Here is a 25,460-nt window from a genome sequence, read left to right as displayed (position 1 = left end):
ATTGTCAAGGGGAATGCTGGCAGGCACTGATATCATGCTCCCCCTCCTCCATCCTCTTCCCAAGTTTCGCGTAGTGATGCCATGATGCAACCACGTCGTGAAACTCTGCCCCCCAAGCGGAGTACTTGGGAAGAGGAGGTGGAGCAGTAAGGGGAGAAAGTGCCGCGGCGGGCGCCCCGTGCGGTTGCATGGCTCGTCCGCCGCAAGAAACGGCGCTGACTGCAGGTCTCACTTGGAAGTAACGATCACATGACCAAAGGACTTGGAAGATGCCGCTGGAGCCGCCTGTAGAAGGTAAGTAACAACTGGAACACCAGGATGGAATGTCAACATTCTAACACGTCAAAATGTCAGCACACTGTCTACATTATGACTGTCGACATTTCGTACCAAAACCATTTGCTTTATCTTCTTTATGAGCATCTGTAGTTCTTAAGTAAAGACAGTTTCTGTCAATCATTTGTATACTGTATAATAATAAGAATAATGTTATAATCAGTTGCAATCCTTTCCTCCTGACTAGTTTAACGTCTCCCATCAGTGACCTTGGGGAAGTCATCTTATCTTCTTGTGCTCCAGACTCCCGAAAAAGACGGCAGACTTTGATGGTAGTACTAATTCCAAACGACAGTTAATAATAGGTATCTGAATGAAGCCCCACAAGGACATCGCAGCACATGAAAAGACAAACTTTTATTTGTTTATGGAGAAGGGGATTATAATAATTAAGCAGCTATTTTATCTTACATACACACAGGGAGGCGGAAAAAAAATAACAAGTTACATTCACTGAATTATTGAGAGCGAGATGTCTGGCACATTTGAAATATACACAGTCCTTGAATGGTCTGCACTCGCTTAATGTCACATGCCTTGCAAAGACAGCTGAAGCGCCCGGCCACTGGCTTTGATCTCCCTCTGTGCAAAGTGAGCTCAGGCTTTTGAAGAAGAGTTGAGGCATTTACAAGCCCGAGCAATTATTTCTTTGGGTAAAATAATATGTATAATAAATACTGTAACACACATCTGATTGGTTGGTGCCCATTTGGCATGTAAAAAAAAACATGAGATGGTCTTTGCTGGGACAAATACATGTAGGAGTGTTGCCTGGACAGGTACCTCGACTGCTAATTGCTATTAATATTTTGTGTTTGTTATAATTGATTTACAAGTTTATAATTAGTGTTTATAGTTATTGATTTTTATTCATTTATTTGTACTTTTTTGTATTCTGTTTGCTCATACTTATAAAATATATCCATAGCCTAAACATTGCTAAGACAGTTGTATGTATTTCAATGTCTCAAAATGCAATACTATAACTAGATCTAACGCAATTATATAATCATAACTTGTTAATTAAAAATTGTATTAGCTAACTGATACGGTACTGGATAGCGATGATATAAATATGTTTAAAGGGAGAAATCAACATTTATTGCAGGTTTATTCACAGTCACGTATTAATACATGTGTATTGTAATATATGTCACAGTTTGTGTTATTAGAAAATGTATTAGCTTGATTTCAAAATAAAGGAATTATGGTTGTTGCTGTTATTGTGTTGCTAGGTATTTCAACATATAAAAATGCAAGGATGTCATTTTTAATTATTGCATGGTCAATTTTAGTTATTGCATGGTGGTCATACAGTCTGCTGAAGCTAGCGTTATTGAACCTGTTCTAAATCTAAGTCATAACATTCCCAAATGTGAGTTCTTAGAGGGAATTCTAGGTTTCCGTCCAGGAGACAATCTTGTGGTTAGTCTTAGGTACAATTAAAACATCCACCAGATGTTCTTTAGACAGTGGTAGAAATCTCACATTCTAGATGTTCAAATGAGGATTAATATAAAAATGTACAATAAACTATTGCACAGAAAAAGAAAAAGAAAATATGACCAAAGTGGTTTGGCGGCAGGGATTTTTATTATTGAATTACGTTTTAATAGTTTGTACTGCCTCATAAATTGTATTTATGATGGCAGAATTCTAAGTTGTGTTGATTTATGTTGGAAGTTGCTTGTTAAAAAAATATCCCATGGGAAAGTCTCATGCAACTTGCTGCAACAAATTCTAAAATCATTGTGAATTAGTTTGAATTAGAGGATTACAACAGAAGTGTTTGAAAAAAATAATAATATATAAATTACATTGTATTTACCACTTGTTACCAGGTATTAAAGTCATGGTATAATTGTTGATATTAACAAATGACAATGTACTACAATTATTCATACTGTAAGTATTGCAGGATTGAAATGAGAATATCAGGTCCCTGGCTCATGTGTTGTCAGGGATTATATAGAAATACACAATATACTAAATGGTACAACTTAAACTAATAGTAGTGTTAATAATGTATCAGTTGACACAATTGGTTTATTTCATGTACCCTTTATCACAGTATGCATTTGATACCATAGCTTGCCACATGTGGTATTCTATGGCAAAATATTATATGTAAGCAAACTACTGTATATAGGTGGTCATTCCGAGTTGATCGCTCGCTAGCAGTTTTTTGCAGCCGTGCAAACGCTTTGCCGCCTCCCACTGGGAGTGTATTTTAGCTTAGCAGAAGTGCGAACGAAAGGATCGCAGAGCGGCGGCAAAGTTTTTTTGTGCAGTTTTACAGTAGCTCAATACCTACTCAGCGCTTGCGATGACTTCAGACTGTTCAGTTCCTGTTTTGACGTCACAAACACGCCCTGCGTTCGCCCAGCCACACCTGCGTTTTTCCTGGCACGCCTGCGTTTTTTCGAACACTCCCTGAAAACGGTGAGTTGCCACCCAGAATTGCCCACTTCATGTCAATCACTTTGCGGCCTGCAGTGTGACTGAAAAGCTTCGCTAGACCCTGTGTGAAACTACATAGTTCATTGTAATAGTACGTCGCATGTGCACATTGTGTCGCATACGCATGCACAGAAGTGCTGTTTTTTTTGCCTCATCGCTGTACAGCGAATGAATGCAGCTAGCGATCAACTCAGAATGACCACCATAGACATGAAATAACCATTCAAATTTATGGATAGATAATTCATACAGTTTTGATTACTCACAAACACACATGTCATGAAAAGCCTTTACCAAGCCATTCTGCCCTTAAAATATATGGAAACTGCTGTTTCTGCATGTTTAAGGGCAGAATTAAGTGTGGCTGGTGTATAATAAGAAGTAAGAAGTAGATATTGGAGATATCTCCTGCTTTCCAGCCACCATCCCTCATAACTTTGAAGACTATGTGGATGGTATTTAACAAGATCCAGGAAGTGTAGCTTTTCAGATCTTGCATGCGTAGGCAAATGCCATCTTCAGATGGCATTAGCACGCTAGCTTCAATGGTGCAGCCTTGCAAGAGAGGGACCTTGTGATCCCTCTCTGGTGTGTCAGCTCCAAAACATGGAAGAAAGAGTAATTACATATGCAATCTCTTCTTACCGATTCCCAGGATGAGCTCCTATCGGAGCTCATGTTCCAGTGGAAGAGACTGGTACAGTCCCCTAAAAAAGAATCCTTATTGCCACAATATGCTACGATAAGGACTCTTCATTTTAGGTGCTGGGTGCATTTCATAATAAATATGCCCCTAAAAAACTCAACCAGGGCCACTGAGAGGCTGGGGGGAGCAGTAACTACCTTGGCTTGGCTTAATTGGATGGGATGGGTCCGCCACCACCTCCCCTCTTAACTGTCAGCAGCGGTAGCGTGCTCGACTGCAGTACGGGTAGGAAGTGCGGAAGAGGGGGAGCGATCACACTGATCACCTTCTCCCCTGGATTTCCCAATGCTGAGGGGACATGGTGCCACCCCTCTTTTCAGCGTGCCAAGCCATACTCTTTTTACCTTAGAGGGAATAGCCATGCGTCCTGCAATTAGGCTATGCCCCCAAAAAGAACTGGGGCCCGACACCACTCTCTATACCCCTGAACTCAACCACACATGTCACCTAGTTTTTCACATCCATGTATCATTTTATAGATAATGTATGTAGTGATGTGCTGTTGGTTGGCATTTGGAAACTGATAGGCATTGCCAGGAGCTTGGGTGCCAGCATGCAGTGTTTACTAAGCTTCACATTTGATGTCATTTTATAAATTGCCATTAATGTCCATTGATTTCTAAATCCCAGATCCCGCCACAAGCCAGCAGCAGTTGGTTGCACATGGACATTGCCATAGGAATGAATGGGAATGTTCTGGATAGCAAGAGCATGGTAACTACACTACCAGTAATCGCACCAAAATATAAATATTTCCCACTTTCATTAAACATGGTGAGAGAAGTGCAGCTCTACGATCTTAGGCCCTCATTCCGAGTTGTTCGCTCGCAAGCTGCTTTTTGCAGCTTTGCACACGCTAAGCCGCCGCCTACTGGGAGTGAATCTTAGCGTAGCAAAATTGCGAACGAAAGATTCGCAATATTGCGAAAAGACTTCTCTGTGCAGTTTCTGAGTAGCTCGAGACTTTCTCTTCCAGTGCGATCAGTTCAGTGCTTGTCGTTCCTGGTTTGACGTTACAAACACACCTAGCATTCGCCCAGACACTCCTCCGTTTCTCCAGCCACTCCCGCGTTTTTCCCAGAAACGGTAGCGTTTTTTCAAACACTCTCATTAAACGGCCAGTTTCCGCCCACAAACACCCACTTCCTGTCAATCACATTACAATCACCAGAACGAAGAAAAAACCTCGTAATGCCGTGAGTAAAATACCTAACTGCATAGCAAATTTACTTGGCGCAGTCGCAGTACGAACATTGCGCAAGCGCAGTTAGCGGAAAATCACTGCGATGCGAAGAAAATTACAGAGCGAACAACTCGGAATGACCACCTTAGTCCATGTTGACTCCACTTTACGGTTATTGCAAATTAGCTGGTTTGGGATTCCTTCAAAGAATAGCTCATTCTGTCTCATACTGGAGAAGCTGGATCGGACTGAGGTCTGGTAGCTCGGAAGGCCACTTTTATAGGTTTCATTCACTGTCATGTTGCTGGAACCATTCTGAGAATTACCTTGAGGCACTGCTGTTATTTCAGGAATAAAGTGATTGGTTACTATATGCTGTAACATTGTTCCACTAATGTGGACCTACTGTGTTTTACCAACACAGCCACCACCAACACCAATCTCCATTCTTGGCACTTGGACGGATGGAACCAAAGTTCATGAGATTTTCACAATATCCTGATCCTCCCACGAGGAATCCAATATTTTCCAATTCTCCAATACACAACGTTTTTTTTCTTTAGCCCACTAAAATTGCACCTTCTTGTTTCTGTGCAGGGTAAATACTGGCTGCTTTATTTTTACACTGCAATTTAGATTTCAGTTTGAACACACCCCACCCAAATCTAACTTTCTCTGCACACGTTACATCTGCCCCACCTGCAGTGCAACATGGTTTTGCCAGTTAGTTTGATTTTTTGGTTTGCTAAGAAACCTGAATAAGGCCCAATGTGCTATGAGATGTATTGTCTATGCCTCTCAGATCCAGATCTGTTCACTGAGTTTCACACATCTTGCTTGATAAAAATAACATAAACATTATTGCTTTTAAAGTAATCCGGATAATCCAGTTTCTATAGATATTGGTATATTATCAGTTTGTAGGAGAAGAACATCCAAATAGTCCTTTTAGCAAGATGTGTGCACCATGCATATGTCTGTTGGAATCCCCTAGAACTGGCATGTAAAGATGAACCCTGCACTGGTCCGGAACCTGGATGATAGTGGTTTGAATAGTGTATGACGTCCTGGTTGCGCAATAGCTCAAAGGATTCCAACAGATATCTGCAAGGCAAGGAGTCAGTATAAACATACAGATGGGTCCACATTTATATTGACCTTTAATAGGATTAACTGAGACTATCCAGTCGGACTTAATCCGCTGCTGTAATGACTTAATCCCCTGCTGCACTGTGCTCTGTATTGTATTGCAGTTGAGAACAATAGATGAAGGGTTTATGCTAATAAGTCATGTTGTGCCTAGGCGCAGAAAACTAGTCAAGATAACTGTGGACCAATCTGTAGGCTTGGAGTTTGACACCCTCCCTTTACAGCTGCTCTCAAATAATTTTGCAGCTCCATCTTCAGGTCGTATAACATATTTCCTTCTCAACAATATACTTTCTAAACATGGAATTGTGTTTGGCTGTATATTATTCAGGTGGTGGCCAAATTTCAGTACCCTCGTGATACTAGCCTATGTACTAACCCCACTAATGTTACTGTCTCTGATGCACTAACACAGCCACATGCCACATCTAACGTCACTTAAACTTTATTTCTTGCCCACGCTGCCTGTGAACTCTATATACACCATACATCGGAACTTATTGCCTGCACATAAAGTTAGAACAGGACTTATTCTAGCTTATTGCACAATTTAGCTCCTCCCGAAGTGAGGTGCTGGATTGTTTCCACCACATTACCATCACCCGCCCCATGTTTGCTATGATGGATGTGTGAGCAGTTAACTGTGGATGACACGATTGGCCAAGTCTTGCTATATCTGTATTATGCTGACACCCGTAGAAGTGTCACATACATGGGTAAGACAGGTGCGCCTAATAAACTGACCAGTCTGTGTACGTAGACTGTATATGCAAACATAGAAAAGCCACATATTGATTGCATAATATATACCAATAATTAGTGCATGCAAATAGTAGCCCTATAATAGTTGACAGTATTTATTTTTAGGCAGCAATAGATTAATGCAAGATGTTTGGAAGACTTGTGAATCAGTGAAACGTCAGACTGACAGTTTCAAGGTGATTTTCCTGGTATTAAGCCAGAATAATTCAAATAAACTTGTCATTTAGTCTTTAGACTGAAATATTTAGGATACACGGGGTGTATTTCAACTGATCACAGTTTTCCAGAGCCCAATTACTATTTACTCAGGGTCGTCTTTAGGTTAATCATTTTTTTTTTTACAACTGACAGGGCTAAATATGTAACAAAAAAAAACTAGATATTTGCACATAGCAATCAGTTATGAGAAGCTTTCTTATTATGTATATATATATATATATATATATTACTGTGTATACAATATATGATATATAAATAATGCATAATAAATAATGCATAATGCATAATATTTTCTTCTCCACGTAATTATATAATATATAGAATTATAGATTATTTCCCCTACTACAATTATTAAATAGTAAATCAGCCAGGTTATGAATATTCAGCAGGGCTTACAAACTAAACAATTGTAATGAAATGTCAACAAAAGTCTCCTGTACAAGCTTTAAGATGTTTTGAGAGTATCATTGCATAAAAAATGTTAATTAGAAATATTAAAAACAAAAAAATGTAATTGTTTAAATTCTGTGTGCTACTGCAAGAGACAAATGTGTGATACATGAGCGTTGCCAAAATCCTTACTTTTTGCATTGGACTATCTTTTGCATCTTCAGAAAATGATTACTTTTCACCAGCATGTGCTATAATTTACAAATATCTGAAGTTATGGGTTTGGCCATTAGCTGCATGGCCTTATACACAGTAGCACAGGTTTATATTACCATATTATACACAGTAAGCTTGTAGATATTGGAGTTTAAATCATTATTATATCTACCTCAATGCAGAAATAAATTATTTAGTATGTAATAGCAATATTGTTTTAAAATTAATTATATTTAGTGGCTTCTTAAAGCCTCCCAACTAGGCCTGTTTTATAATAATGTTACATGGGACTGCAAAGTCACAGCTAATTCAGTGATAGCATTATTTCTGTATTTTCACTTTGTAGATTCCTTTTCCTGTTTGCAGTTTGCAGCTTTGAATTAGTGTTTTGCAGCTCTACATCTGCAGTTTGCAGCTCTGTATAGAAAATTGGAAATGGGAAGGTATAAAATAAACTTAGCTGCGAAACACTACGAGAAGACCACCACTTTTCTTGTACCCTAACCTGGCCAATGTAAAAAATATTACTGTGACCTCATTTTTAAGCAAATTAAATATACAATATGGACATATGCATACATTTATAATACAGCATATAGAAAATATATATTTAATTATGAATTAATAAAAATAATAACAGTAAAGAACTTTGCCAACAGATATGGGCCTGTTTCCAAAATCTATTTCTCTCTGATTTTAAACAAACATCTAAAAATCTCAATATCTCTCTATCTGAAATTGTATGTTTTTGTATGGCTTACTTAAAGTCTGATTTATGTCTTCATTGTGTTTACTCTAGAGTTTATTACTACAATGATGTTTTTTTTTAGCGTTGTACAATTTTCGAAATTTACAAATATTATAAAAATTACCAAATTTAACAGTAATGTGGTAGAGCATAATACATTTTAATTAAATATCTATTTACTATTAAATAATATTAAATGAGCTGTTTTTTTTTATTAAAATACAAAGTGTACGATGAACTCAGATACATATTTTAATTTATTTTAACAAAAAAAATAGAAGGAAGAAATACGGACTGAAGGTCAACAAGACGTAAAAAAAATATAAAATTTCTTATTGCATTTACTGCAAAAAAATTGCCTAATATGATGTGATCTTTAAGCATTTATTGTAACATTCCTATAATGTTTTATGGGCAAATTTTAATTACAAATCATCTAAAAGTAACATTTCTGTAATGTTTTATGGGCAAATTTTAATTACAAATAATCTAAGAAAATCTATAGTATTCAATACATGTCATTTACACGCACAGATACATACAATTTTTGTTGAATTGTGTTGGACGTTTTAATTAATAGTATTACTGTACGTATTAATATATTAATATTTCAGTGTCTCATACACATCTGTTCTTCATTTGCCTGAATGAAACATGTAGAGTAATATTCTTTCAAATAAAACCTATAACATAATTTATACAAAGTATTGTGATCAAAATGCAATATAAAATCTAGTAGTATAACCTTTTAATTGCAGTAAACCAATACTAATAAAATTATATGCGAGAAAATAAACTTCTGTTCAATAGGAAAAAAATAATATTTATTACAGGACTACTGATGACGAGTAGTTATTTTTTGCCAACTACCCATCACAATGTAATATATGTGTTGGTCGTCGTAATGTGACTATATGAATCATGGTAATGGGATATCTGTCACTCCTTGGGGTCCTGTGATAAGCACATGGGCATTCTATATTGCGGGTAGCAGCTGTCCGGCTTCACATTGTAACGTGCTGAACTACAGATCACAGGTATTCTGGGCAACAGGCACTAACTATGGACCAGCATAGATGGTGTCAATGGCAACACTGTCTCAAAGGCAATGCATGTTTAATATGCTTTCCATTAAATGATGTTTAACGCAAAAAGTAACATCAATATATTAACACATATATATTAAAAAAACACATATAACACATATATTTAAAAAACAAAACAAAACAATAACTTTACTATCAATAGAAATAAGTAAAAAAAATTAATTAATCAGTTTAGATACCTCCAAAATAGATTTGGTTAAATAAAAACACAAAACATCACGTTGATAGTTAGAGATGAGCGGTTTGGTTTTGCTGAACACAATGGAACTTTGAAGTTTCGAGTCAAACTGAGTCCCGCCTCGGGTCATCCCTCCAAGTTCTGATCTTGGATCTAAAAAACGAATCTCATATGCTTTGGATGGAATATAAGTCCTTACCTTGTGATTTCAGGTGCAATTTCACACTTAAAATGACTGGAAATAAATGTTATAATATTATAGGAACAAAAACAGGTCCAAATTTCATGATATAGCTGTTTTTATCAATATTAAAGAAATCCAGATGCGAAATCAAAACACTTGACGGTGGTTTTAAGAAACCCAAAAACACGGTGATGATTTAGAACCAAAACCTAAATCAAAACACGGGAGTCTGTGCACGTTTATTGCTACAACAGAATAATATTCACAGATAATACAGAATGAGTGAAAATCTCAGTTCCCATCAGTATTGTTTTATGAGTCTTTGGGGTAAATGTAATAAAGAATGGCTTTGCAAACGTTGAGGTGTTATCATTTACCTTGTTGAGTCTTTAAAAGTTTAAATTGTATGTTATTTATAGCGGTTATTTATATATCGCACACATACTCCGCAGCGCTTTACAAAGAATATTTAATCGTTCACTTCAGTTCCTGCCCCAGTGGAGCTTACACTCTATATTCCCTACCACATGGGCAATAATATTGCCTTGAGTTAATTTGTTTTGCCAGAAGCCCATGAACCTAACTGTATGATTTTGGATCATGGGCAGAATCTGGAGCATGCGGAAGAAACACACGAGGAGAACATACAAACTCCACACCAATTTAAAACCTGTTTGGAATCGAACTTATGACCTCAGTGCTGCCAGGCAGTTATTGTAATCATGTGCCACTGTGCTGTCTGCAGTATATTAATGTGGAAAGGGCACATTGCCAAGCAGCAAGCAACTAGCTGACTGTCCAATAGAGCACACAAGTGCGTGGCTAAATCAGACAATAACTCATTACAGTGTCGGACTGGGGTATGAAGGGCCCACCGGGGGAATGCGGTGATAGGGGCCCATATTTAGGGGTGTGACCAGCATATAAAGGGGGTGTGGCCAGCGTCCACAGAGGTTTGAAATGCACAATAGTCTAGTGCAGTATAATGCAACATATCTACCATGTATAATACAAGTGCACAGTCTGGAACCTGATCCCTAGAGGAAGGAGTGGGCCCTCAGGCAGTGGGGCCCACCAGTGGTTACCCCTGTGGGCCAGTCCGGCCCTGACTCATTATTTGCAATTACAGGACATGTCACTCTCCCCTCCCGTCCAGTTTAATATAATCAAACTTAAAAAAATATATATGGGGATCGGTATGGGATCCCAAAGGTCGGGACCCCGGACGTCAAGAGACCGACGCCGGGAATCTGACAGCCAGAATTCCGGCAGTGAGCGCAGTGTGTCCAATCTTTGGGCATGGTGGCAACCTTTGGACTCCACACTATTATATTCCTCCTCGGGGAGTCATGGACCATCACCTGAGTGGGAATACCGTGCTTGGGTCAGGATTCCGACCACCAGCAATTTTCTAGCTGTCGGGATTCCAGCGTCAGTATCCTGACAGTCAGTAATTTAACCGCATACCGATATATGTAGCACTTCACCACTTGTGTAAAGTAAGCTAGTATAAAATTAGTTTCTCTCTCTATCTTTAATTACCAATGTCAACTGCTATTTTATATGGCATATATGATCAGTCACGTGGAAAAGAAGACTTATGTCATATATATAAATTGTAATATTAAAATGCAAGTCATTTCATAGGTTGGAGAGACTATAAGATGTATCAAGCCTTGGTGAGAGATATAGAAGAGAAGTTGTCCAAATAAACTAATCAGCTTCCACCTGTCAATTATCTAGCACAGTATGCTGATTGGTTGCTTTGGCCAACTTTTCCACTTTATCTCTCTCCAGGGCTTGAAACATCTCCCCATTTCTAACAAAGGGTTGGTGAGATTCCGCTCAGACCTGATACCGAGATATCTTATCACATAATCTGTCAGATCAACATATAACACATCATCTGTTTGGATTTGATCCTATAGCATCACTCTGTTGGTGGTGCTCCCAAGAGTCATACGATAGCTGATTCAAAGAAAAGAAGAAGACTCTTTTTGCTGGTGGCGCTCATTTAATAAAAGTATGCTATAAAAGAATGCCCCAGCCAAAAGAGTCGTCTTCTTTTCTTCACATCTCCATCTGCCATAAACAACTTCTCCACTGGCTCATTTCTCCACTTTTATCACTGCTTAGTACATGTCCCCCTTAGTGTTTTTCTTTTTACTTCCTGTAACAATGTGCTACAGATGTCGAAATAGTGACTATGGGGGGACATGTGTCAAACCTTTGAGAGAAATAAAGTGGATAATTTGTCCATTGCAGACTCCAACCTTCATTTTAGACTATGCACCCCCATTGGAGTTTAAAGTATAAGGAGGGAGATTTATGAAATCTTGGAGCGAAAGAAGAGGAGTTGTTCATAGCAACCCATCAGCTTATACCTGTACTTTTCTAGCACAGTCTGTAAAATGACAGTTGGTTGCTGAGTGGTTGCTATAGGCAACATCTCCACTTTATTATTCTCAAAGATTTTATACATCTCCCCTACTTATTGAAAAGGCTACATGTCATTGCATCAGACTATGATTGCTTGGAACAAAGTCTTCACAGTCTTGTTTTATGAAGTCCTTTCTGTCCTTCTGGTTCCAACATCATAGGACAAACAGTTCCGATACGTCTGACCCATCACCGACAGGTGGGAATACACCAGATTTTTCAGAACACGACGCACGTTTTGTATACTTATAGATACATGTTTGCTTAGTCACGTACATGTAACTATGATACTAGAGCCCCTGGATTATTGACCTTATTCTGTATTTAGTAGTTAAACTCCTGAATACAAGGCGTGCCTATCTCCAGCAAGGTCATCACGTGCCAGGCAAGCTACTGTTCATCCATGTATGTCCTGGCAGATACAGATGAGGCCACCAGCTGAGTTTAACTCTCTTAATTTACAAATAACTTTTACAAGGCATTTAAGCAGAGGATGACCAATTTGTGACCAATGTGCCAACGTGGTCATGTTTTTCTCTTTTTGGTTTATGAGCTCTGCTATGCTAAATTAATTGTGCTTTCACTACCTCTGCAACAAGAATATTGACAGTGATGGGTATACGCAGGAGACGCCACCGAACCGATCTGTGATACTCTGAGGAGAAAGACTAAATTAAGGCCAATAAATCATTAACCCATTCGCTATATAAGCATCTGTCACCCAAAGTAAAATATTAGCCCCTAAATCTCTTTGCGCGTCTATACATTAATCATCAGGTCTAAAGGTAAAAAAAAGAATGTATTTATAGTCCAGGGGAGAGTGTCAGCTGGGACAGAGAGAAGTGTAACGCCGTGTTGGGCGATCTTTTGGTATGGTGCCTTGTATTCCCAAGCAGCTTTTTTTTAGATGGCAATTACCCAAAAGGGTTTGTGACTGGTCAGCGTTAGGGAAGCATTAACTGTTTATGACACAAAAAGATAAAGTCCCATTTCATAGATGCTAGGGAACATGTGGAAACGGTGATAATATTCAAATAAAATACCCAATTGCTTATCCAAGGGGGGTGGTATTCATGTGACCGCCGGTCAGCTGAACGACAGTCACATGACCTCCTCCACCAGCCCGACGGGTCACTGTCCCGATGGTCGGCATGCCGACCAACAGGGACTATTTCCACTCGTGGGTGTCCACGACACCCATAGAGTGGGAATAGAACCCGTGGCGACCGCAGGTCGCCACCGTGCCCGCAGCGTGGCGAGCGCAGCGAGCCTGCAAGGGGCTTGCTGCACTCGCCCCTCCCCGCCGGGATCCCGGCGTCGGTAAGCTGACCGGCGGTCAGGAAACCGCCGGTCAGCCGTACTACACCTTGTTGGCAGCTTATACCAAGGAAGTAAGTAGTCACCCTCTAATATTTCACATGAATACAAAGCAAGAGAAGAAAGGCAACACTTGGCGTAGCGGAATAATCATAGAAATGTGGAAAAAATTATAATTATATTGCGAGGACTCATGAAATGATAAAATAATGCGATTAAACCCTTGCAAGGTGAATTCAATTAAAAACAATGACAATGCATTGAGATTAAGGGTTCTATTTACTAAGTCTTGGACAGAGATAAAGTGGATGGAGAGAAAGGGCCTAATTCAGACCCGATCGCTGCTGTGCGTTTTTGCACAGCGGGTGATCAGGTCTGAACTGCGCATGCGCCACAGTGCTCCGGCGCATGCCAGAGATGCAGGCATGCCCAGACCGTGCGGGTGGCGGGCCGCGGCGGCTGCGTGACATCCCACGCAGCCGCTGCAACTGCGTGACATCCCACGCAGCCGCTGCAACTGCGTGACATCACACGCAGCCGCTGCAACGGGTAGCTGGGAGGGAGTTGCGCTGGTAGGGAGCTACTCTTCAGGTACAAAAGCATCGCCGCCGTGCGATGCTTTTGTACTTGTGCGGCGGGGGGAGAACTAGACATGCGGGGCGGACTAGCCCTGTGCTGGGTGTCCCCTCGCATGTCAGGGTGGCTGAGCGCATCCGTGCAAAATTTTGCATGGCTACGATCAGGTCTGAATTAGGTCCAAAGCACCAACCAATCAGCTCCTAACTGTCATGTCACAGGCTGTGTTTGAAAAATGACAGGTGCCGATTGGCTGGTACTTGATCTCCGTCCGCTTTATCTCCATCCAAGGCTTAGTAAATAGACCCCATAGTCATGTATCAAGATAGTATGGAGATATATAGTCAGTTGAAAACGATTTAACACTGTTAACAGTTGCAAAATTTCACTTTAAAAGAAAATTCATTGAACTAAATTAACCTGAGATCATTCAAAAAGTCACTATTATGTGATGAGTTTATGATATAGCTACTGTATGTACACATTGTGTGATTGAAGAATTGACAGTGTGCTGTGACATAACATAGCTAGTGATGAGTCCCATGTGTCTTTGTTATATCCTTGTTTCTTGTGGAAGCAGGAGTCTGAACTGGGATTGGGAGAAAATAAATTACGGAACAATAAAACCTAAAACATGAGTTGTTTCAATATGAAATGTGGCAGCCACTCTGCATGTATGGAAGAATGTCCTATGGTTGAATATCTCCATATGTGCTGCACTGCCGACGACCAATATATCGTTAGATATATTGGCTGCAGGAGCCGGCGGTGACTGACAGCTGAACTGGGCTGGTGTGTGTAAATGCACGCCCAATTCGTGACGTCAGTCCCCGACTGATCAGGCAGTGTGTATGCACAGCACACTGCCCGATCCGGCTTTAGATATATATGCAGATCAATTGATCTGCAGATATATCTTTAGGTGTGTACCCAGCAGTGGCGGATCTAGACTTAACTTTTAGGGGGGGCGGTTTAAGAATTATGACCCCTCCCCCTAATCATAGCCCCTCCCACTTAGCAATGCCCTTCCCGTTCGCTTCTAAAATTTCCTATTGTTGCCATTACTAATAAAATGTTGCCAGTTAGTGGAGAGAACCCTGCGCACTGGTGATACAGACTGGCGAATCGCCATTCCTTCCATCAGAGGTGGTAGAGGCTAAGACAGTAGGGCAATTTAAACATGCATGGGATAGACATAAGGATATTCTTACAAAGAAATAAGGATCAGATAAGGTTAGAGATAAAAATAATGTAAAAAAAAAAAAAAAAAGGGGCAGACTAGATGGGCCAAGTGGTTCTTATCTGCCGACAAATTCTGTTTCTACAGCACACAGAATGAGCCGAAATTCACATTATAGCACACTGAATGAGCTGAAATTCACAATGTAGCACACAGTATGATCTGAAATTCACATTATAGCACAGTGAATGAGCTGAAATTCACATTGTAGCACACTGAATGAGCTGAAATTCACATTATAGCACACTGTATGAGCTGACATTCACATCATAGCATGCAGAATGAGCCAAAATTCACATCATAGCACGCAGAATGAGCCAAAATTCACATCATAGCACGCAGAATGATCCTAAATGCACAACATAGCACGCAGAATGATCCGAAATTCACATCATAGCACACTGAATGATCCGAAATTCACATCATAGCACACTGAATGATCCGAAATGCACATCATATCCCCCAGAATGATCCGAAATTCACATCATAGCACACTGAATGATCCGAAATTCACATCATAGCACACTGAATGATCCGAAATTCACATCATTGCACACTGAATGATCCGAAATGCACATCATAGCACGCAGAATGATCCTAAATGCACATCATAGCACGCAGAATGATCCTAAATGCACATCATAGCACGCAGAATGATCCGAAATGCACATCATAGCACGCAGAATGATCCAAAATGCACATCATAGCACGCAGAATGATCCGAAATGCACATCATAGCGCGCAGAATGATCCGAAATACACATCATAGCACGCAGAATGATCCTAAATGCACATTATAGCACACTGAATGATCCGAAATGCACATCATAGCACGCAGAATGATCCGAAATTCACATCATAGCACGCAGAATGATCCTAAATGCACATTATAGCACACTGAATGATCCTAAATGCACATTATAGCACTCTGAATTATCCTAAATGCACATTATAGCACGCAGAATTATCCTAAATGCACATTATAGCACACTGAATGATCCTAAATGCACATTATAGCACACTGAATGATCCTAAATGCACATTATAGCACGCAGAATGATCCTAAATGCACATTATAGCACACTTAATGATCCTAAATGCACATTATAGCACGCAGAATGATCCTAAATGCACATCATAGCACGCAGAATGATCCTAAATGCACATTATAGCACGCAGAATGATCGTAAATGCACATTATAGCACACTGAATGATCCTAAATGCACATTATAGCACACTGAATGATCCTAAATGCACATTATAGCACACTGAATGATCCTAAATGCACATTATAGCACGCAGAATGATCCTAAATGCACATTATAGCACACTTAATGATCCTAAATGCACATTATAGCACGCAGAATGATCCTAAATGCACATCATAGCACGCAGAATGATCCTAAATGCACATTATAGCACGCAGAATGATCGTAAATGCACATTATAGCACACTGAATGATCCTAAATGCACATTATAGCACTCTGAATGATCCTAAATGCACATTATAGCACACTGAATGATCCTAAATGCACATTATAGCACACTGAATGATCCTAAATGCACATTATAGCACACTGAATGATCCTAAATGCACATTATAGCACACTGAATGATCCTAAATGCACATTATAGCACACTGAATGATCCTAAATGCACATTATAGCACACTGAATGATCCTAAATGCACATTATAGCACGCAGAATGATCCTGACCTAAATGCACATTATAGCAGACTGAATGATCCTAAATGCACATTATAGCACACTGAATGATCCTAAATGCACATTATAGCACACTGAAAGACTGCGTAAGGAATATAATATGATAGCAGCAGCATAAACACGCCGTCTGTGCTTGCAGAGCGCTGCTTGGTGCATCACTTTGGCCTGAAGGGGTTAAGGTTTTTTGTAGTGGGAAGAACGTTGTGTGAGGAACTGGTAGGCCATTGGCCGGATTGTGGAAAGGGGCTGTACAGCCTGGATATAGGTGGCTAACCCACCATTTCCTGCCTCTTTCAGTGTCTTCACGCAGGCAGTGCAAGTATATTCATTCATTCAGTAATTTATACTTTGAATTTTCCTTCTCTTTTTCATTTCTTATCTTTCCTATACTCCTACTTCCTATTTCCTAACTCTTCTATTCTGTGTTTCTCCTCTCCTAGAGGTTATTTGGTATTTGGTGTACTCCTCAGCCTTTCCCTCTCCTTTGGACATGGTGAACCCCCGCTCCCGTCCTGCACACAGCGCTGGCCTCCCCGCCCGGCTGTTGGATTCCCCTGATGTTCCGCCGGGTCGGGGAAGCCCTGCTGCTGCGGCTGCTGCGGACGCTGTAGCTGTGAGGGAGACTAGGGCGGTGCGCGGCCGAGCTCGGCCGCCCGCCCGCGCTCCCCCACGTGTGTCCTCCCCGTCTCCTTCCCCGCTGCGGTCAGCGGCGGGGGAAGGAGCGGCTGTGGCTACCATAGAAACCAGGGCTGTGCGCGGCCGAGCTCGGCCGCCCGCCCGCGCTCCCCCACGTGCTTCCTCCCCGTCTCCTTCCCCGCTGCAAGCTGCGGCGGGGGACGGAGCGCCGGGGAGCAGGAGAAGCCTCAGGCGGCCTGCCAGGGACGGTGTTTTACCGTCCCTGGCCCCGCCGCTTCTTACAGCGGGTGGCCGCGCGGGTCACGTGGGGCGGGGGCGGAGCTCCCGCCCGGCGGCCCGGCGGCTCTCCCCACTTCCAAACACGGCTGCCTCAGTTAATGGGCGGGTGGGGGGTCGCGCGGCAGCTGGAATACTGCCTGCGCGTGCAGCAATCATGGCGCACAGCAGGGGGGCCCACATGAGGCATACCCCCTCTGTGCCACTACCCCCCCCCACCCGTGCGGTCAGCGCCCTCCCGCGTTGGGGTGGGGCGTCGCCCCCGCTCCACGCCAGCGGGGGGGGCATTATCCATTACAGACATTGCGGGGCCGGTCGTACGGGGGCGGCCCGCGCCCGCCCGCGGTGTGCCTGCCCGTCCGACCTCCCCTTCCGCGGTGGGGCCCGGGGCGTCGGGCCCATCCAGGACGCCCGCCTTGGCAAGTGGCTCGGCCGCCGCCCGCGGCCGCGCGCCTCCTGGCAGACAGCGGGCGGGGTCGCGCCTGCCAGCTAATCACCCCACTAGGGGGCGGCGTGCGCAGGCGGATCACGACCCAGCACCCACTCCCCGCATCCATTTTTCAACTGCCGACGCTTCCGCGGTCAGCTCTCAGTCCGACGGCGGACTCCTCCCTTCTAGTGGCGACGACTCTCCGGCTTCTCCCCCTGTGGCCGACGCTCGGGTCGGTAGACAGTCGAGGGGTCGGCAGTCTATACGCGGTCTGGCGCAGCCAGACGGTGGCGCCATGATTCCCGACAGTGAGGGATCCTCCGGATCCTTGCTCCCGACGGGAGGTTTGCGTACCGCACGTCGGGCGCGTGACGCGCGGAGGAGGTCCGTCCTTACTTCACCTGCCCCTGCGACTGCACCCTTGGTGGACGCCTCCGTCTTGTCCGCCATTTGTGCCGCTGTAGTGTCAGCGGTGGCTCCCTTGTTATCCTCCGTACCCGGGGGACTGGGGCGGCCCACCGCTTCCTTGGCGGATAGCATTGCGCAATCCCTTATTCCACTTCTGTCTACTGGGGTAACTACCCCCCCTTTTGCCCCGCTCCCGGTGGCTGCGGGACCGGTGGCGGTGCAGGGGAACAATGTCTCTTTTGTCTCCCCAGCCACGGTAGTCGGATCGGCAATGGAATCCGCCGGTGTATCCACGAGTCGTTCGGTGGCCGGAGGCGCGGACGGCGTGCCCTCTCGAGCAGGTGAGTCTTCCTCGGACCCTGACTGGTCCAAGGGGAGCGCTAGCGGCTTGGGTTCGGGTACTCGCTCCAGCGCCTCTAGCATAGGTAGCAGCGCAGGTAGGATTTCCGGCAAGCGCAGTAGGCGCAGGCGTCGGGGCACAGATTCCTCCCTTGCCTCTACTTCCTCGGAGGGTCTGTCCTCCTCAGATGGCGGCTTGCACAGGGTGAAGCGGCGTAGACAACGCAAGCGGCGGGATTCCACCTCGTCCGCGTCCCAAGTATCGGTGGAATCAGACACCGTGCACTGCGCCAATACGGCGGTGCAACGTGGACTCAGGCCCCGGATCCGGGACCGTATCCGTAAGGGCCAATATGTGAACATTTTTGCCCTTACCAGCGACGATCGCAAAGCCTTGCTTTCGGCTAAGAAAAAGGGGCAGGGTAGCGAGGACACTTTGAGGTCCTACCAGAATTGGGTCCGCTGCATGTTGATCTTTGCGGCGTGTTACCTAGAGACGCGCCCGGATGAACATATGAACGTGGTGCGCTATCAATTTCTTATACACGTTCTGTACCATAAGTACAAAGGGTCTGCCTGGCGGCGCTACGACGAGGATTTCCGACGCAAACAACATGGCCGGGAGATCTATAACTTTGGTAAAAAAGACGTGGAATTGTGCTCTGAACTGACACAAGGTCCGCCCGCCACAGATGACGGCGGCTCGGCAAGACGATGGGCAAAAAAACCGGCCTCTCGTTCTGCCGGCTTTCGCGGAGGCGCAGGGCGCACGGGGCATGGGAAATGCTTCGCTTTTAATAATGCACAATGCGACTTGGGGGGGCGATGTCGTTTTCGCCACTCCTGTATCAGATGTGGCGGGGGCCACGGCATTAAAGATTGCCCCAGTCCTGGGACCGGAAGTGCTTTTGGCTCGCAGCCCCGACAGAGTCGCGCTCCCGCGGCCACCGGCGCTAGCCACAGCTCCCACCCCAATTAGACTTTGCGCGCTCATTCCCTGGCTGCGACGATACCCGCGGTTGGGGGACGCCCGATTTTTACACTCAGGTTTCGCGTCGGGTTTCCCCTTGCCGATACATGGACGGGTGGGTCCTGGGGCGGGTACTAACCTGCGTTCGGCTCGGGAGTTTCCGGACGTGCTCCGGCACAAGGTAGGGGCGGAGGTGACCTTAGGGAGGATGATAGGCCCTTTCCGGGAGCCCCCCTTGCCTGACTTGGTCTTGTCCCCCGTAGGCGTAGTGCCCATAAAGACAGCGGGCAAATTTCGCCTCATCCAACACCTTTCCTGTCCTGCGGGGTCCTCGGTTAATGACGCTATCCCTGCTGACCAGTGTAGGGTCGTTTACCTGTCCTTTGATTCGGCCATTGACACCGTACGGTCTTTTGGCCCAGGGGCAGTTATGTGTAAGTTGGACATCCAGTCTGCGTTTCGTCTCCTTCCGCTGCACCCTTCCGCCTTCAGGTTTATGGGTTTTAAGCTGGACGATGGGTACTACATAGATCGGTGCCTCCCTATGGGTTGTTCTATCTCTTGCGCCTACTTTGAGAGATTCAGTTCCTTCCTCCACTGGTGTCTCCAGCAGGCAACGGGAGAACGGGGAATTTCCCACTACTTGGACGATTTTCTGTTTATCGGCCCCTCAGACTCCCCTCGCTGCGTCAACCTGCTGCAGGGGGCTCTGGCCCTCTTTGCGCGCTTCGGGGTTCCGGTTGCACCAGAGAAGACGGAGGGACCCTCCGCCTCCTTGGTTTACCTCGGGATCCAGATTGATACGGTCAGGGGTCTCTGTAGGCTTCCTTCGGACAAGGTGTTGCGTTTACGTGACGGTATCATATATGCGCTGTCCGCGGGCAAGCTCACTCTCAAACAGGCCCAATCCCTATTGGGCCTGTTTAACTTTGCTTGCAAAGTGATCCCCATGGGCAGGGTTTTCTGTAGAAAATTGGAACGGGCTACCGTGGGGGTTAGACGCCCGCATCATTTCCTCAGGTTGTCCCTCGAAATCCGTCGGGATCTAAGCATTTGGGACGAATTTCTTGTTCGTTTCAACGGCACCTGTATTTGGCAGGAGGCGATCGTGTCTAGCCCGACCCTGGAGCTTTTCACGGACGCCTCCGGCGCTTTCGGGTTTGGCGCTTACTTTGCGGGTCGTTGGTGTGCCTCTCCTTGGCCGCATGCCTGGCTTCGCATGGGCCTCACTACGAACATGCTGTTGCTGGAAATTTTTCCTATTCTGGTCGCTTTAGACTTATGGCGCGATGCCCTGCGTAATAAACATGTTGTCTTCTGGTGCGACAATCTGGGCGTGGTTTTTGCCATCAACCGCCAAAAATCCACGTCCTTGCCGGTATTGCGGGTCATTGCGCAGATAGTCTTGTTATGCTTGGTCAACAACATTACGTTGCGAGCCAAACATGTCCCTGGCGTGCGTAACGAAATTGCAGATGCCCTGTCACGCGGCGATTTGCAGCGATTTAGGCGCTTGGCTCCTGCAGCTCTCCTCCATGGGGAATTATGTCCTGCTTCTGTGTGGCAGGTCATCCACCCGGAATGGAGGCGTTAGCCCACAGGTCATTGGCCCCTGCAACTTTTGCGGCCTATCGGGCCGCCTGGGAGCGGTGGTGTCGCTTCATCCGGGAGAGAGGCCAGTGTGGTAAGACCTCTCATGATTTACTTTTAGATTACATCTGGGTTCTGTACTCCGACGGTATTTCGCGGGCGTCTGTTAACAGGGTTCTGGCAGGTATCTCTTACTTTCTCCAGCTACGGGGGGAAGCGGATTTTACGAAGTCCTTTTTCCTCCGGCGGGTGTTGAAAGGTTGGGCTCGGGCCACCCCGCCCCTCCCGGATACCCGCCAGCCGATCACCGGTGCTTTGCTGAGGCGGATTTTGGTATCCCTACCGAGCATTTGCTTTTCGGGATACGAGGTTCGCCTCTTCCGGGCGGCCTTTACTATGGCCTTCCACGGTGCGTTCAGGGTGGGTGAGCTGGTGTCCGTCTCTCGGGCTTCGGTCTCGCCCATGCTGGAGGCCCACGTCGTTATCCGCCCCGACGGTTTATGGTGCAAAATTCAGCGATCCAAGACTGACGTAGCCGGCAGGGGGCAGTGGGTTCGAATGGGTCCGGCTCGTGCGCGGGGCATTTGTCCAGTTTCCGCGGCCCGGGCATATTCGTCCATACGGCCTCCAACGCCCACCGGGTGGCTCGTCCATTGTGACGGCGCCCCGTTGACCAGATATCAATTCCGGTCGGTTTTGGGGCGTTGTATTTTGTACCTGGGTCTATCTCCGGCCGACTATGGGACTCACTCTTTCCGCATCGGCGCTGCTTCAGCGGCCGCTGCGGCGGGTTGGTCCGAGGTCGAAGTCCGGGCACTGGGTAGGTGGAGGTCTGGTGCAGTCAGACGCTATATCAGGCCTTTTCCTCCCAGTGCGCCCCTTTGAGGACTAGCCGCTCGTCGCAGTTGCACTTTGTGATTGCGGGGGCCTTGAGGAATTTTTGTTTTATCGTTGGTTTTAATTTCGGCTTTTGCCGGCTAACGAAGTTTCGTTTTTGCCTCAAGTCAAATTGGGCGGCCCCCCCCCCCCACACTCCCCCCCCCCCCCTGTTAGGGCTGCAGTCAGGTTTCTCATTTACATACCTTATTTATATCATTCCTAACCTTAGCACACCTTATTTTGCAGGGCGGCGGTTAGATCCGCACTTTCTATGGTTTGTCGGCCATTCCTACATCTACTGGCTGTCCGTGTCGGCTCTGGCTTGCGACACCGCCCGGTTTCCGGAGCTGCAGGCTGTGCGCTGGTTGGGGCGTAGAGGCCTCCGCTGGGATGGCCTGCGGGACTGGCTTCGGGCGGCAGTTGGCCGATTTGGGTACCCCCTTATTCTGGTCTTGCATCTGGGGGGCAATGATCTGGTACGCCGCACAGGGCTCGACATTCGCCTCGAAATCAGGTGCCAGCTACTGGAACTCATGGCTGACTGGCCTTTTTTGCCTCATCCTCTGGTCGGACATCGTTCCTCGGCGGTCTTGGCGCGGAGCCTTTAACCCCGGGGCGATTGACCTGGTTCGGAGGAGGGTCAATTCGGTCGTTGGTCGTGCTGTCCTCCAGCATGGCGGGCTGGTTGTGCCGCACGGGGGTATTTCCTACCGTGATCCGACACAATACCGGTCTGACGGGGTGCATTTGTCCCCGGCTGGCATGCTTATCTTCCTGGAGGACATTATTTACATTCTTAGGTCCCTATAGATATGCTTTCTTAAGTCTCTCTAGTTAGTTTTTCTGTTTTTGTTGTGTGGGTTTTTAGTTCGGTGGCGGTGGCAGGTTTGTAACCTGGCAGTTGGCCGGTTTTCAGAACGGTTACTTAAGTTTAATGATGAGTTCACAGTTAGTCAGTTTGGGTGTATTTATAGGTAACTTATATCTTTTAGAATTAGTTTACGGGCATCATTTTCGCAAGTGGGCCCATATAATTAGTATAAAACATATGTGGATGTCGGGGCCGGTGGCCCAACTTTTATCCCGTAGGGGCGGAGCGTACCTCCGTCCCTGCAACCGTTGGGGGACAGGGGTAGTGGCAGAAGGTCGACCCCTGTCCTTGGATTTTTGATTTTCGATGTCTGGGATGGAGGCAGCAGGCCGATCCCGGAACATCTGGGGCAGGAGGCTCCCTAACACATATGTTTTTTACTGCTTGTTTTTTATAATGTTTATCACCCATGTTACATTTATTATGTTTAACCGTTCTTCTCCTCGCCACCTTTAGTTAGAGAGGGAAGTCTGCATTTTAGTTTTAGTATTTAATAGGCCTCCCTCTCAGTCAGAAAATAAAAGCTGACCCCTTTCACGCCAACTACAGTTGTGGTGTCTTTATTTCATAAGATAAGTGTGCTTGAGTGGCGCGTGGAAGCATCTGACGTGTGAGGTTTATGATCCTAAATGCACATTATAGCACACTGAATGATCCTAAATGCACATTATAGCACACTGAATGATCCTAAATGCACATTATAGCACTCTGAATGATCCTAAATGCACATTATAGCACACTGAATGATCCTAAATGCACATTATAGCACAATGTATGAGGCGAAATTCACACACACACACACACACACACACACACACACACACACACACACACACACACACCTGACAGACACACACTCACACACACACCTGACAGACACACACTCACACACACACCTGACAGACACACACTCACACACACACCTGACAGTGAATGGAGCCTGAGGCCGGGTCCCGCCGCGGTATTGGGAACGGGGTGGAGAGCTGTGCAGCGCGGCGGGGGACGAGGAGAGAGAGCGTCCTGACGCGCATATAGGGAGGAGTGGGCGTGGTAAAAACAGAGGCCGCTGTACGCGTGTCAGGACGCTCTCTCTCTCTCCCCTTCCCCCGCCGTGATGCACCGCTCTCCACCCCGTTCCCACCACCGCAGCGGGACCCGGCCTCCATGCCGGTGCCGGTACATGTAGGGGGGGCGTTCGCCCTAATCGCCCCCCGCTAAATCCGCCACTGGTACCCAGCATTACTGCCTCACAGCACTGAGGTCATGGGTTCCATTCCCACCACGGCTCTAACTGTGTGGAGTTTGTATATTCTCCCCGTGCTTGCGTGGGTTTCCTCCGGGTACTCCGGTTTCCTCCAACAATCCAAAAATATACTGGTAGGTTAATTGCTCCCGACAAAATATACCCTAGTGTGAATGTGTCTGTGCGTACATGTGGTAGGGAATATAGATTGTAAGCTCCACTGGGGCAGGGACTGATGTGATAGGAACAAATACTCTCTGTACAGCGCTGCGGAATATGTGTGCACTATATAAATAACTGGCAATAAATAAATAATAAATGATGGGCTAATAACGCAAAGTGGAGGAAACACACGGTGTGCAGGAGTGAGCGCAACCATTTTAAAATTATTAGATGCTCTCCAGTTGTAAACTTTCTGCTTGTATAATGTTATTATAATTTGGTGTATTAAGCAGAGATAAAAGTGCCGTGAAGTTGCCCATGGTAACCAATCAGCTGTGAGGAAGCATTTATTAAGTACATTCTATAAAATGACAATTATATGCTGATTGGTTACTATAGGAACCGCTCTGCTGCTCCTCTATTTTCACTGCTTGATACTTCAACCTCCATAGAAAGTAATGTCAGCTGGAGAGGCCATCGGAAGTCATCCAATCAGATGCATCTTGTTGCATAAGTCCTCAGGCACAGGGCCAGTGCCAACCCCACCCGGGTGTCACCCTCAGACGGGGGGGTGTCAGCCTCGGAAGGGTGACACCAAAATGCTGGCTCCTCCGCACTGATAGGAGCTGGGTGCTGCAGTGTGACATTCTCCTGTAGCACGCCCATAGAGTTATGCAAGCGGGACTTCCTGCAAGGCCACACCCCTTTATGTTAGGCCAC

The 25,460-nt window shown here is 45.3% G+C and overlaps 1 long non-coding RNA gene across 1 annotated transcript in view; it reads left to right on the top strand.

Annotated features, from left to right (window-relative positions):
* Nucleotides 1–528: 528 nt before the first annotated feature.
* Nucleotides 529–25,460, top strand: part of LOC135004653 (uncharacterized) — a 127,311-nt gene continuing 102,379 nt past the window's right edge. The window contains exon 1 of the long non-coding RNA XR_010205434.1: nucleotides 529–1,115. This is a non-coding gene — a long non-coding RNA (uncharacterized LOC135004653). The remainder of the gene's footprint in view (nucleotides 1,116–25,460) is intronic.

Source organism: Pseudophryne corroboree, chromosome 1, assembly GCF_028390025.1.
Source record: "Pseudophryne corroboree isolate aPseCor3 chromosome 1, aPseCor3.hap2, whole genome shotgun sequence".
NCBI classification, from domain to species: Eukaryota; Metazoa; Chordata; class Amphibia; order Anura; family Myobatrachidae; genus Pseudophryne; species Pseudophryne corroboree.
This window is presented reverse-complemented; position numbering and strand designations above follow the sequence as displayed.